This window comes from Ranitomeya variabilis, chromosome 1 (genome assembly GCF_051348905.1).
Source record: "Ranitomeya variabilis isolate aRanVar5 chromosome 1, aRanVar5.hap1, whole genome shotgun sequence".
NCBI classification, from domain to species: domain Eukaryota; kingdom Metazoa; phylum Chordata; class Amphibia; order Anura; family Dendrobatidae; genus Ranitomeya; species Ranitomeya variabilis.
The window spans coordinates 22,852,663-22,865,717 of NC_135232.1; positions in this window are offsets into that span (position 1 = coordinate 22,852,663).

Consider the following 13,055-nt stretch of genomic DNA (forward strand, 5'->3'; position numbering starts at 1 on the left):
ATCAGGGGCTGTAATAGGGACACATACGGCAGCAGCGGCTCAGTATTGGGGTATCAGGTGCAGTAATAGGGACACATACGGCAGCAGTGGCTCAGTATTGCGGTATCAGGTGCAGTAATAGGGACACATACGGCAGCAGCGGCTCAGTATTGGGGTATCAGGGGCTGTAATAGGGACACATACGGCAGCAGCGGCTCAGTATTGGGGTATCAGGTGCAGTAATAGGGACACATACGGCAGCAGTGGCTCAGTATTGGGGTATCAGGTGCAGTAATAGGGACACATACGGCAGCAGTGGCTCAGTATTGGGGTATCAGGTGCAGTAATAGGGACACATAGAGCAGCAGTTGCTCAGTATTGGGGTATCAGGTGCAGTAATAGGGACACATAGGGCAGCAGCGGCTCAGTATTGGGGTATCAGGTGCAGTAATAGGGACACATAGAGCAGCAGTGGCTCAGTATTGGGGTATCAGGTGCAGTAATAGGGACACATACGGCAGCAGAGGCTCAGTATTGGGGTATCAGGGGCTGTAATAGGGACACATACGGCAGCAGAGGCTCAGTATTGGGGAATCAGGGGCAGTAATAGGGACACATACGGCAGCAGCGGCTCAGTATTGGGGTATCAGGTGCAGTAATAAGGACACATATGGCAGCAGCGGCTCAGTATTGGGGTATCAGGTGCAGTAATAGGGACACATACGGCAGCAGAGGCTCAGTATTGGGGTATCAGGGGCAGTAATAGGGACACATAGAGCAGCAGTTGCTCAGTATTGGGGTATCAGGGGCAGGAATAGGGACACATAGGGCAGCAGCGGCTCAGTATTGGGGTATCAGGTGCAGTAATAAGGACACATACGGCAGCAGTGGCTCAGTATTGGGGTATCAGGGGCAGTAATAGGGACACATACGGCAGCAGCAGCTCAGTATTGGAGTATCGGGGCAGTAATAGGGACACATACGGCAGCAGCGGCTCAGTATTGGGGTATCAGGTGCAGTAATAGGGACACATACGGCAGCAGCGGCTCAGTATTGGGGTATCAGGTGCAGTAATAGGGACACATACGGCAGCAGCGGCTCAGTATTGGGGTATCAGGTGCAGTAATAAGGACACATACGGCAGCAGCGGCTCAGTATTGGGGTATCAGGGGCAGTAATAGGGACACATACGGCAGCAGCGGCTCAGTATTGGGGTATCAGGTGCAGTAATAGGGACACATACGGCAGCAGCGGCTCAGTATTGGGGTATCAGGTGCAGTAATAAGGACACATACGGCAGCAGTGGCTCAGTATTGGGGTATCAGGGGCAGGAATAGGGACACATAGAGCAGCAGTGGCTCAGTATTGGGGTATCAGGTGCAGTAATAGGGACACATACGGCAGCAGTGGCTCAGTATTGGGGTATCAGGTGCAGTAATAGGGACACATAGAGCAGCAGTGGCTCAGTATTGGGGTATCAGGTGCAGTAATAGGGACACATACGGCAGCAGAGGCTCAGTATTTGGGTATCAGGGGCAGTAATAGGGACACATAGAGCAGCAGTGGCTCAGTATTGGGGTATCAGGGGCAGGAATAGGGACACATAGGGCAGCAGCGGCTCAGTATTGGGGTATCAGGTGCAGTAATAAGGACACATACGGCAGCAGCGGCTCAGTATTGGGGTATTAGGGGCAGTAATAGGGACACATAGAGCAGCAGTGGCTCAGTATTGGGGTATCAGGTGCAGTAATAGGGACACATACGGCAGCAGAGGCTCAGTATTGGGGTATCAGGGGCAGGAATAGGGACACATAGGGCAGCAGCGGCTCAGTATTGGGGTATCAGGTGCAGTAATAAGGACACATAGGGCAGCAGCGGCTCAGTATTGGGGTATCAGGTGCAGTAATAGGGACACATACGGCAGCAGTGGCTCAGTATTGGGGTATCAGGTGCAGTAATAGGGACACATACGGCAGCAGTGGCTCAGTATTGGGGTATCAGGTGCAGTAATAGGGACACATACGGCAGCAGCGGCTCAGTATTGGGGTATCAGGTGCAGTAATAGGGACACATACGGCAGCAGAGGCTCAGTATTGGGGTATCAGGGGCAGTAATAGGGACACATACGGCAGCAGCGGCTCAGTATTGGGGTATCAGGTGCAGTAATAGGGACACATACGGCAGCAGTGGCTCAGTATTGGGGTATCAGGTGCAGTAATAGGGACACATACGGCAGCAGTGGCTCAGTATTGGGGTATCAGGGGCAGGAATAGGGACACATAGGGCAGCAGCGGCTCAGTATTGGGGTATCAGGTGCAGTAATAGGGACACATAGAGCAGCAGTGGCTCAGTATTGGGGTATCAGGTGCAGTAATAGGGACACATATGGCAGCAGCGGCTCAGTATTGGGGTATCAGGTGCAGTAATAGGGACACATACGGCAGCAGAGGCTCAGTATTGGGGTATCAGGGGCAGTAATAGGGACACATAGAGCAGCAGTGGCTCAGTATTGGGGTATCAGGGGCAGGAATAGGGACACATAGGGCAGCAGCGGCTCAGTATTGGGGTATCAGGTGCAGTAATAGGGACACATACGGCAGCAGCGGCTCAGTATTGGGGTATCAGGTGCAGTAATAGGGACACATAGAGCAGCAGTGGCTCAGTATTGGGGTATCAGGTGCAGTAATAGGGACACATACGGCAGCAGAGGCTCAGTATTGGGGTATCAGGGGCAGTAATAGGGACACATAGAGCAGCAGCGGCTCAGTATTGGGGTATCAGGTGGAGTAATAGGGACACATACGGCAGCAGCGGCTCAGTATTGGGGTATCAGGTGCAGTAATAGGGACACATATGGCAGCAGTGGCTCAGTATTGCGGTATCAGGTGCAGTAATAGGGACACATACGGCAGCAGCGGCTCAGTATTGGGGTATCAGGTGCAGTAATAAGGACACATACGGCAGCAGCGGCTCAGTATTGGGGTATCAGGGGCAGTAATAGGGACACATACGGCAGCAGCGGCTCAGTATTGGGGTATCAGGTGCAGTAATAGGGACACATACGGCAGCAGTGGCTCAGTATTGGGGTATCAGGGGCAGGAATAGGGACACATACGGCAGCAGCGGCTCAGTATTGGGGTATCAGGGGCAGTAATAGGGACACATACGGCAGCAGAGGCTCAGTATTGGGGTATCAGGTGCAGTAATAGGGACACATACGGCAGCAGCGGCTCAGTATTGGGATATCAGGGGCAGTAATAGGGACACATAGAGCAGCAGTGGCTCAGTATTGGGGTATCAGGTGCAGTAATAGGGACACATACGGCAGCAGAGGCTCAGTATTGGGGTATCAGGGGCAGGAATAGGGACACATAGGGCAGCAGCGGCTCAGTATTGGGGTATCAGGTGCAGTAATAAGGACACATACGGCAGCAGTGGCTCAGTATTGGGGTATCAGGTGCAGTAATAGGGACACATACGGCAGCAGTGGCTCAGTATTGGGGTATCAGGTGCAGTAATAGGGACACATACGGCAGCAGCGGCTCAGTATTGGGGTATCAGGTGCAGTAATAGGGACACATACGGCAGCAGAGGCTCAGTATTGGGGTATCAGGGGCAGTAATAGGGACACATACGGCAGCAGCGGCTCAGTATTGGGGTATCAGGTGCAGCAATAGGGACACATACGGCAGCAGTGGCTCAGTATTGGGGTATCAGGTGCAGTAATAGGGACACATACGGCAGCAGTGGCTCAGTATTGGGGTATCAGGGGCAGGAATAGGGACACATAGGGCAGCAGCGGCTCAGTATTGGGGTATCAGGTGCAGTAATAGGGACACATAGAGCAGCAGTGGCTCAGTATTGGGGTATCAGGTGCAGTAATAGGGACACATATGGCAGCAGCGGCTCAGTATTGGGGTATCAGGTGCAGTAATAGGGACACATACGGCAGCAGAGGCTCAGTATTGGGGTATCAGGGGCAGTAATAGGGACACATAGAGCAGCAGTGGCTCAGTATTGGGGTATCAGGGGCAGGAATAGGGACACATAGGGCAGCAGCGGCTCAGTATTGGGGTATCAGGTGCAGTAATAAGGACACATACGGCAGCAGTGGCTCAGTATTGGGGTATCAGGTGCAGTAATAGGGACACATACGGCAGCAGCGGCTCAGTATTGGGGTATCAGGTGCAGTAATAGGGACACATACGGCAGCAGAGGCTCAGTATTGGGGTATCAGGGGCAGTAATAGGGACACATACGGCAGCAGCGGCTCAGTATTGGGGTATCAGGTGCAGTAATAGGGACACATACGGCAGCAGCAGCTCAGTATTGGGGTATCAGGTGCAGTAATAGGGACACATATGGCAGCAGCGGCTCAGTATTGGGGTATCAGGTGCAGTAATATGGACACATACGGCAGCAGCGGCTCAGTATTGGGGTATCAGGTGCAGTAATAAGGACACATACGGCAGCAGCGGCTCAGTATTGAGGTATCAGGTGCAGTAATAGGGACACATACAGCAGCAGCGGCTCAGTATTGGGGTATCAGGTGCAGTAATAGGGACACATACGGCAGCGGCTCAGTATCGGGGTATCAGGTGCAGTAATAAGGACACATATGGCAGCAGCGGCTCAGTATTGGGGTATCAGGTGGAGTAATAGGGACACATTCGGCAGAGGCTCAGTATTGGGGTATCAGGGGCAGTAATAAGGACACATACGGCAGCGGCTCAGTATCGGGGTATCAGGTGTAGTAATAGGGACACATTTGGCAGCAGCGGCTCAGTATTGGGGCATCAGGTGCAGTAATAGGGACACATACGGCAGCAGCGGCTCAGTATTGGGGTATCAGGTGCAGTAATAGGGACACATACGGCAGCAGCGGCTCAGTATTGGGGTATCAGGGGCAGTAATAGTGACACATACGGCAGCAGTGGCTCAGTATTGGGGTATCAGGGGCAGTAATAGGGGCACATATAGCAGCAGCGGCTCAGTATTGGGGTATCAGGGGCAGTAATAGGGACACATACGGCAGCAGAGGCTCAGTATTGGGGTATCAGGTGCAGTAATAGGGACACATACGGCAGCAGTGGCTCAGTATTGGGGTATCAGGGGCAGTAATAGGGACACATACGGCAGCAGTGGCTCAGTATTGGGGTATCAGGTGCAGTAATAGTGACACATACGGCAGCAGTGGCTCAGTATTGGGGTATCAGGGGCAGTAATAGGGGCACATATAGCAGCAGCGGCTCAGTATTGTGGTATCAGGGGCAGTAATAGGGACACATACGGCAGCAGCGGCTCAGTATTGGGGTATCAGGGGCAGTAATAAGGACACATACGGCAGAGGCTCAGTATTGGGGAATCAGGTGCAGTAATAAGGACACATACGGCAGCAGCAGCTCAGTATTGGGGTATCAGGTGTAGTAATAGGGACACATACGGCAGCAGCGGCTCAGTAGTGGGGTATTAGGCGCAGTAATAGGGACACATACGGCAGCAGCGGCTCAGTATTGGGGTATCAGGTGCAGTAATAGGGACACATACGGCAGCAGCGGCTCAGTATTGGGGTATCAGGTGCAGTAATAGGGACACAAACGGCAGCAGCGGCTCAGTATTGGGGTATCAGGGGCAGTAATAGGGACACATTTGGCAGCAGCGGCTCAGTATTGGGGTATCAGGGGCAGTAATAGGGTCACATACGGCAGCAGCGGCTCAGTATTGGGGTATCAGGGGCAGTAATAGGGTCACATACGGCAACAGCGGCTCAGTATTGGGGTATCAGCAGGATGAGGAGTTTGTGCAGGTTGGGAATCAGGGCCGGACTGGGACTAAAATTCAGCCCTGGCATTTTAAGTCACACAGGCCCACTTGTCACATGGTGACTGTATAATATCTTTGTACACTTGTAGCCTACAAGAAGTGAGGGGAGTGTAACACGACTATATAACATATAATTACAGCTGTATCCAGCATTACAGCTCAGCCCCCATAGAATGTAATACAGCCAGCCCCCATAGACTATAATACAGCACAGCCCCCATAGACTATAATACAGCACAGCCCCCATAGAATGTAATGCAGCACAGCCCCCATAGAATGTAATGCAGCACAGCCCCCATAGAATGTAATGCAGCACAGCCCCATAGAATGTAATACAGCACAGCCCCCATAGAATGTAATACAGCCAGCCCCCATAGAATGTAATGCAGCACAGCCCCCATAGAATGTAATGCAGCACAGCCCCCATAGAATGTAATGCAGCCAGCCCCCATAGAATGTAATGCAGCCAGCCCCCATAGAATGTAATACAGTCAGCCCCCATAGACTATAATACAGCACAGCCCCATAGAATGTAATGCTGCACAGCCCCCATAGAATGTAATGCAGCACAGCCCCCATAGAATGTAATGCAGCACAGCCCCATAGAATGTAATACGGCCAGCCCCCATAGAATGTAATACAGCCAGCCCCCATAGAATGTAATACAGCACAGTCCCCATAGAATGTAATGCAGCACAGCCCCCATAGAAGGTAATGCAGCACAGCCCCCATAGAATGTAATGCAGCCAGCCACCATACAATATAATGCAGCACAGCCCCATAGAATGTAATGCAGCACAGCCCCATACAATATAATGCAGCACAGCCCCATAGAATGTAATGCAGCACAGCCCCATAGAATGTAATGCAGCACAGCCCCCATACAATATAATGCAGCACAGGCCCATAGAATGGAATGCAACACAGCCCCATAGAATATAATGCAGCACAGGCCCATAGAATGTAATGCAGCACAGGCCCATAGAATATAATGCAGCACAGGCCCATAGAATATAATGCAGCACAGCCCCATAGAATATAATGCAGCAGAGGCCCATAGAATATAATGCAGCAGAGGCCCATAGAATGGAATGCAGCCAGCCCCATAGAATGGAATGCAGCCAGCCCCATAGAATATAATGCAGCAAAGGCCCATAGAATGGAATGCAGCCAGCCCCATAGTATGGAATGCAGCAGAGGCCCATAGAATGGAATGCAGCCAGCCCCATAGTATGGAATGCAGCAGAGGCCTATAGAATGGAATGCAGCCAGCCCCATAGAATATAATGCAGCAGAGGCCCATAGAATGGAATGCAGCCAGCCCCATAGAATATAATGCAGCAGAGGCCCATAGAATGGAATGCAGCCAGCCCCATAGTATGGAATGCAGCAGAGGCCCATAGAATGGAATGCAGCCAGCCCCATAGAATATAATGCAGCAGAGGCCCATAGAATGGAATGCAGCCAGCCCCATAGTATGGAATGCAGCAGAGGCCCATAGAATGGAATGCAGCCAGCCCCATAGAATATAATGCAGCAGAGGCCCATAGAATGGAATGCAGCCAGCCCCATAGTATGGAATGCAGCAGAGGCCCATAGAATGGAATGCAGCCAGCCCCATAGTATGGAATGCAGCAGAGGCCCATAGAATGGAATGCAGCCAGCCCCATAGTATGGAATGCAGCAGAGGCCCATAGAATGGAATGCAGCCAGCCCCATAGTATGGAATGCAGCAGAGGCCCATAGAATGGAATGCAGCCAGCCCCATAGTATGGAATGCAGCAGAGGCCCATAGAATGGAATGCAGCCAGCCCCATAGTATGGAATGCAGCAGAGGCCCATAGAATGGAATGCAGCCAGCCCCATAGTATGGAATGCAGCACAGCCCCCCCCCCCCATAGCTCCACAATCCAGTCAGACTCATCACTCATTGATAAAAAAAAAACAAAAAAAAAACACTCTACTCACCTTTCCTCCTGCCCCGCGCTGCTCTGTCTCTGGTCTCAGCAGTCGCAGTCTGCCCGCCCGGTCACACAGCAGGTGCGCGATGATATGACGCCATCGCGCACCCGCAGTGTCAGCGGCAGGAAGAGCGGGGAATGATGGGAGAGGGGGCGTCAGCAGACGCTCTCTCCTCCATCATTGCATTCAACTGTACCGGCGTCTATGACGCCGGTATAGTTGAATGCGGGGCCGGGAGTGCGCCGACAGCGGGGAGAGTGTGCCGACAGCGGCACACTCGAGCGGCCCACTACTGCCACCGGCCCTTCTGGCATTTGCCAGAACTGCCCGATGGCCAGTCCGGCCCTGTTGGGAATAGATGGTGATGTGCTGAAAATGTGAGACGTGAAATGTGTCTTTGTTGAAATCTCTGTAGACGAGTCCTGGGTGGAAGTTGTGTCGGTCTGGGCCAGATGGAAAAGACTGGAAAAGTGAACGATTCCATCAGAAAGAACATCAGCTGTAAGTCACCATCTATAACTGTACTTTGATCTGTTATATGTTGTGTAGTGCTGGTATTTACCTCTGACCATATGGCGGTAATATCTATGTTGGTCTTTGTATAGACATTATCTTCAGTAACAGCGCGGTCATCTGCTGAGGTTCTCCTCCACTATTAGGGTGCGTCACCAAGTTGTAATCAATGTTACCTGGTTAGGGGCCCACTCAGAAGCTTCGCCCCTGAACCAAAACCCTAGCTACACCTCTGGCAAGAACAGAAGGTTCATATGACGAACTGTTACTTCTCTGCTAAGAATAAGAAGTCCACTGAATATCCCAATCTGCCTTCAGCTATGAGACCAGCGCCACATGTCTGGTGAGCCTCATCTTCTAACACAGCCAGAACAGAAGATGATATTATGGTTCGTAAAAAAAATAAATTCCAACGAGATTTGGGAGATTATCAAACGCATCGGGTGTATGAATGGGGCAGGTGGCAGAAATCTAATAGAAATCCTCGCCCAATCCTCAAACGCACCAATTCCTCTGATACATCTGAGCGCCGAGTTTCTCTCAGCTCTTCTGACGTGGACTCCATGGACAATGGTGTGAATGAAGTCTGCGCTGATGTCAATACAAATCAGAGTATGGATAACAGCAATACCTATTATCGCAGACCTAGAAGACATACTTCAAAAAACGCAAGAGGCGCGGGGGCCCAAGCACCGCAGAAAATTGTCGAATGGCTACCCGCAACAGAAAATAACATCGCTTTTTCAAGGTGATTATTCTAATGTTTTTAATATGTCTAGTTTTGACCTTACAGTAGAGCAAATGCAAGTTCTCTCTCTGGGACTTAAATATGCACCAGATCAACGTTTTGATTTATTTCACACATTATTGGACATAAACCGATTCATTCGTAATCTCACAGTTAAAAGACATTTTCTTGAACGTGAATCTACTATTACTGAAGATGATTCTGTTGTTCAGAATGAATATTATGATCTCACATTTAATGAACAATGTGCATTGAAAAATTTAAATGATCTAAACATACCTAAAGTGTCCATTGATAAAGATGTAAATCAGGCTAAACCATTTCATACAAAAAATTCTCTATTCCACCCAATTCAATCTAGAGTTGATTGTACGGATAAATTTCAAGCTGTTTTGGAACGTGAATTGAAATTCTTGGATATATCTGTTCAAGAAAAAATCTATAATCTGAATGTAAAGCAGCGAAAAGCTCTCCAAGAATTAAAAAATAAGAAGGAGATTACCATAAAAAAGGCAGACAAGGGTGGCCTAATTGTTGTTATGGACACTTCTATGTATAAGGAACAAATGAATCGTTTATTGGATGATAGTACAACATACAAAAATTGTCTTTGGATCCTACAGCTTCCTTCAAAAAAGAACTATTTTGCTTAGTGGATGAAGGTACAGCCTTAGGTATATTAACTAAATCGCAAATGGAGTATTTGAAAGTTGACTACCCTGCAATACCCACTATGTATGGGTTACCTAAAGTTCATAAGGGTATCACACCTCCTCCAATGCGCCCCATTATATCTGAGATGGGCTCCCTTGTCGAACATCTGAGTCAATGGGTAGATTCGCTGTTGCAGCCTTTGGTTGTAAGAGTCCCAGGATTTCTTAGAGACTCAAAAGATGTTTTGCAGCAATTATCCAATGTTACATGGAATGAGAATTTTCGTTGGATGGGCTGTGACGTCATTTCTCTTTATACATGCATTCCGCAAAGTGTCATTATCTCAGCATTGGAATTTCACTTGCATAAATGTAGTGATTACACTGATGACTTATGCAATTATATCATGCATGCTGTATTTTTCTTGATGACTCACAACTGTTTTTCCTTTGACCAACAGTTTTTTCTTCAATGTAAAGGAGTCTCTATGGGAGGCAAACATTCGCCGTCCGTAGCTAATTTGGTGATGTCATACTGGGAGGAGCTGTTTTTGACCTCCAATGATAATCCTATAATAATCTATATGAAGATGAGACTTTATCTACTCTATTGGCGTCAGGCTGTCAAGTGGTCGCAAAAAAAGCCACCACTTTATCTGACATTCTTTCTCCAAGCTTCTTTAATCCTGGCAATACTCCTCGTACCTGGTTGCATCATACTGGCTTCTATCATTGTGGAGCTGCCAACTGCCGGACATGTGCGCATTCTGTTATCGCACATTCCTTTTATGACAGTTGCAATAGACAAGAATTTAAAATACAGCAGTTTATTAACTGCAATAGTAAAAATGTAGTATATATGATTACATGTATCAAATGCAATCTGAGTTACACAGGATGCACTACTCGTATGCTTAAAACTCGTATTTCAGAACATATCACTGACATTCTTCTTTCTACTAATAGCATTCGCTCCATGTCATACGCCTCTAAGCATTTTGTCACTTGTCATCAGGGGAAAACGGACTTTCTTCGGATCATTGGCATTGAAAGACTTGCGATGTCAGCCAGAGGAGGAGACTTCAAAAGACGATTAATGACGCGTGAAGCTTATTGGATGTTCTGTCTGAACACTTGCCATCCTGCGGGCTTAAATGCTCGCAAAGAAATTATGTTTCACTATTATTATTTTTTTTGGGGGGGGGGTTTATCTCTTGGGGGTTTTTTTTTGTTGCTTTTTCGTTTTTTTTCTTTTCTCTGGGTTTTTTTTTTTATGTATTTTTATGGGAGTTTTTGTTTTATGTTATATGCTTTCAGCATTTTGTTATTTGTCATTAGTGGAACATGGACTGTTTTTGGATTACCAGCATTGAGAGATTTGTGATATTGGCTGTTGTGATTTTGCTTTTTGCTCCCTCTAGTGGTCATTAGTGATTTGACTCTGGAGCTTCTGTCTTTTCCTATATCCTCACCTGGGCCGTTAGTTCAGGGGCGTTGCTATATAAGCTCCCTGGACCTTCAGTTCAATGCCTGGCATCGTTGAAATCAGAGCTAATCTGTTGTGCTCTTGTCCTATGATCCTGGTTCCTGTATTTCAAGCTAAGTCTGCTTCCTTGCTTTTTGCTTTTGTTTTGTTTGGTATTTTTGTCCAGCTTGTTCCAATCTGTATCCTGACCTTTGCTGGAAGCTCTAGGGGGCTGGTGTTCTCCCCCCGGACCGTTAGACGGTTCGGGGGTTCTTGAATCTCCAGCGTGGATTTTTATAGGGTTTTTGTTGACCAGATAAGTTATCTTGCTATATTCTGCTATTAGTAAGTGGGCCTCTCTGTGCTAAACCTAGTTCATCTCTGTGTTTGTAATTTCCTCTTACCTCACCGTTATTATTTGTGGGGGGCTTGTATCCTACTTTTGGGGTCCTTTCTCTGGAGGCAAGAGAGGTCTTTGTTTTCCTCTTCTAGGGGTAGCTAGATTCTCCGGCTGGCGCGAGTCATCTAGCGATCACCGTAGGCATGATCCCCGGCTACTTCTAGTGTTGGCGTTAGGAGTAGCTATTTGGTCAACCCAGTTACCACAGCCCTATGAGCTGGATTTTTGAATCTCGCAGACTTACACGTTCCTCTGAGACCCTGTCCACTGGGGTCATAACAGTATGCCAGGCCAGTATTAAATGTTTAATGCATTGCAGAAGTGGGATTATAAGAAAGAAAATTTTGAGTTTTTTTTTTTCCCTCTCTCATTTTTTTTTTTTTTCTTTTCCCCTTTACCTCAGAGTGGCTTAAGCTTGCTGCAGACATGAATGTCCAGACCTTGATTACAAGTGTGGACCAGCTTGCCGCTCGTGTGCAGGGTATACAAGATTATGTTACCAGAAATCCTAGGTCTGAACCCAAGATTCCGATTCCTGAACTGTTTTCAGGAGACCGATTTAAGTTTAGGAATTTCAGGAATAATTGTAAATTGTTTTTGTCCCTGAAACCTTGTTCGTCTGGAGACTCTGCTCAACAAGTAAAAATTGTTATTTAATTCTTACGGGGTGACCCTCAAGATTGGGCTTTTTCGTTGGCGCCAGGAGATCCGTCATTGGCTGATATTGATGCGTTTTTTCTGGCGCTCGGTTTACTTTATGAGGAACCCAATCTTGAGATTCAGGCAGAGAAAGCCTTGCTGGCTATGTCTCAGGGCCAGGACGAGGCTGAGGTGTATTGCCAAAAATTTCGGAAATGGTCCGTGCTGACACATTGGAACGAGTGTGCACTGGCCGCTAATTTTAGAAATGGCCTTTCTGAGGCCATTAAGAATGTTATGGTGGGTTTTCCCATTCCCACAGGTCTGAATGATACCATGTCCCTGGCTATTCAAATTGACCGGCGGTTGCGGGAGCGCAAAACCGCAAATTCCCTCATGTTGTCTGAACAGACACCTGATGTGATGCAATGTGATAGAAAAACCGCAAATTCCCTCATGGTGTTGTCTGAACGGACACCTGATTTGATGCAATGTGATAGAATCCTGACTAGAAATGAGAGGAAAATTCATAGACGCCGGAATGGCTTGTGCTACTACTGTGGTGATTCTACACATGTTATCTCAGCATGCTCTAAACGTATATCTAAGGTTGTTAGTCCTGTCACCGTTGGTAATTTGCATCCTAAGTTTATTCTGTCTGTAACTTTGATTTGCTCACTGTCATCTTATCCTGTCATGGCGTTTGTAGATTCAGGTGCTGCCCTGAGTCTTATGGATCTCTCATTTGCTAAGCGCTGTGGTTTTATTCTTGAACCATTAGAAAATCCTATCCCTCTTAGGGGTATTGATGCTACGCCATTAGCAGAAAATAAACCGCAGTATTGGACACAGGTTACCATGTGCATGACTCCT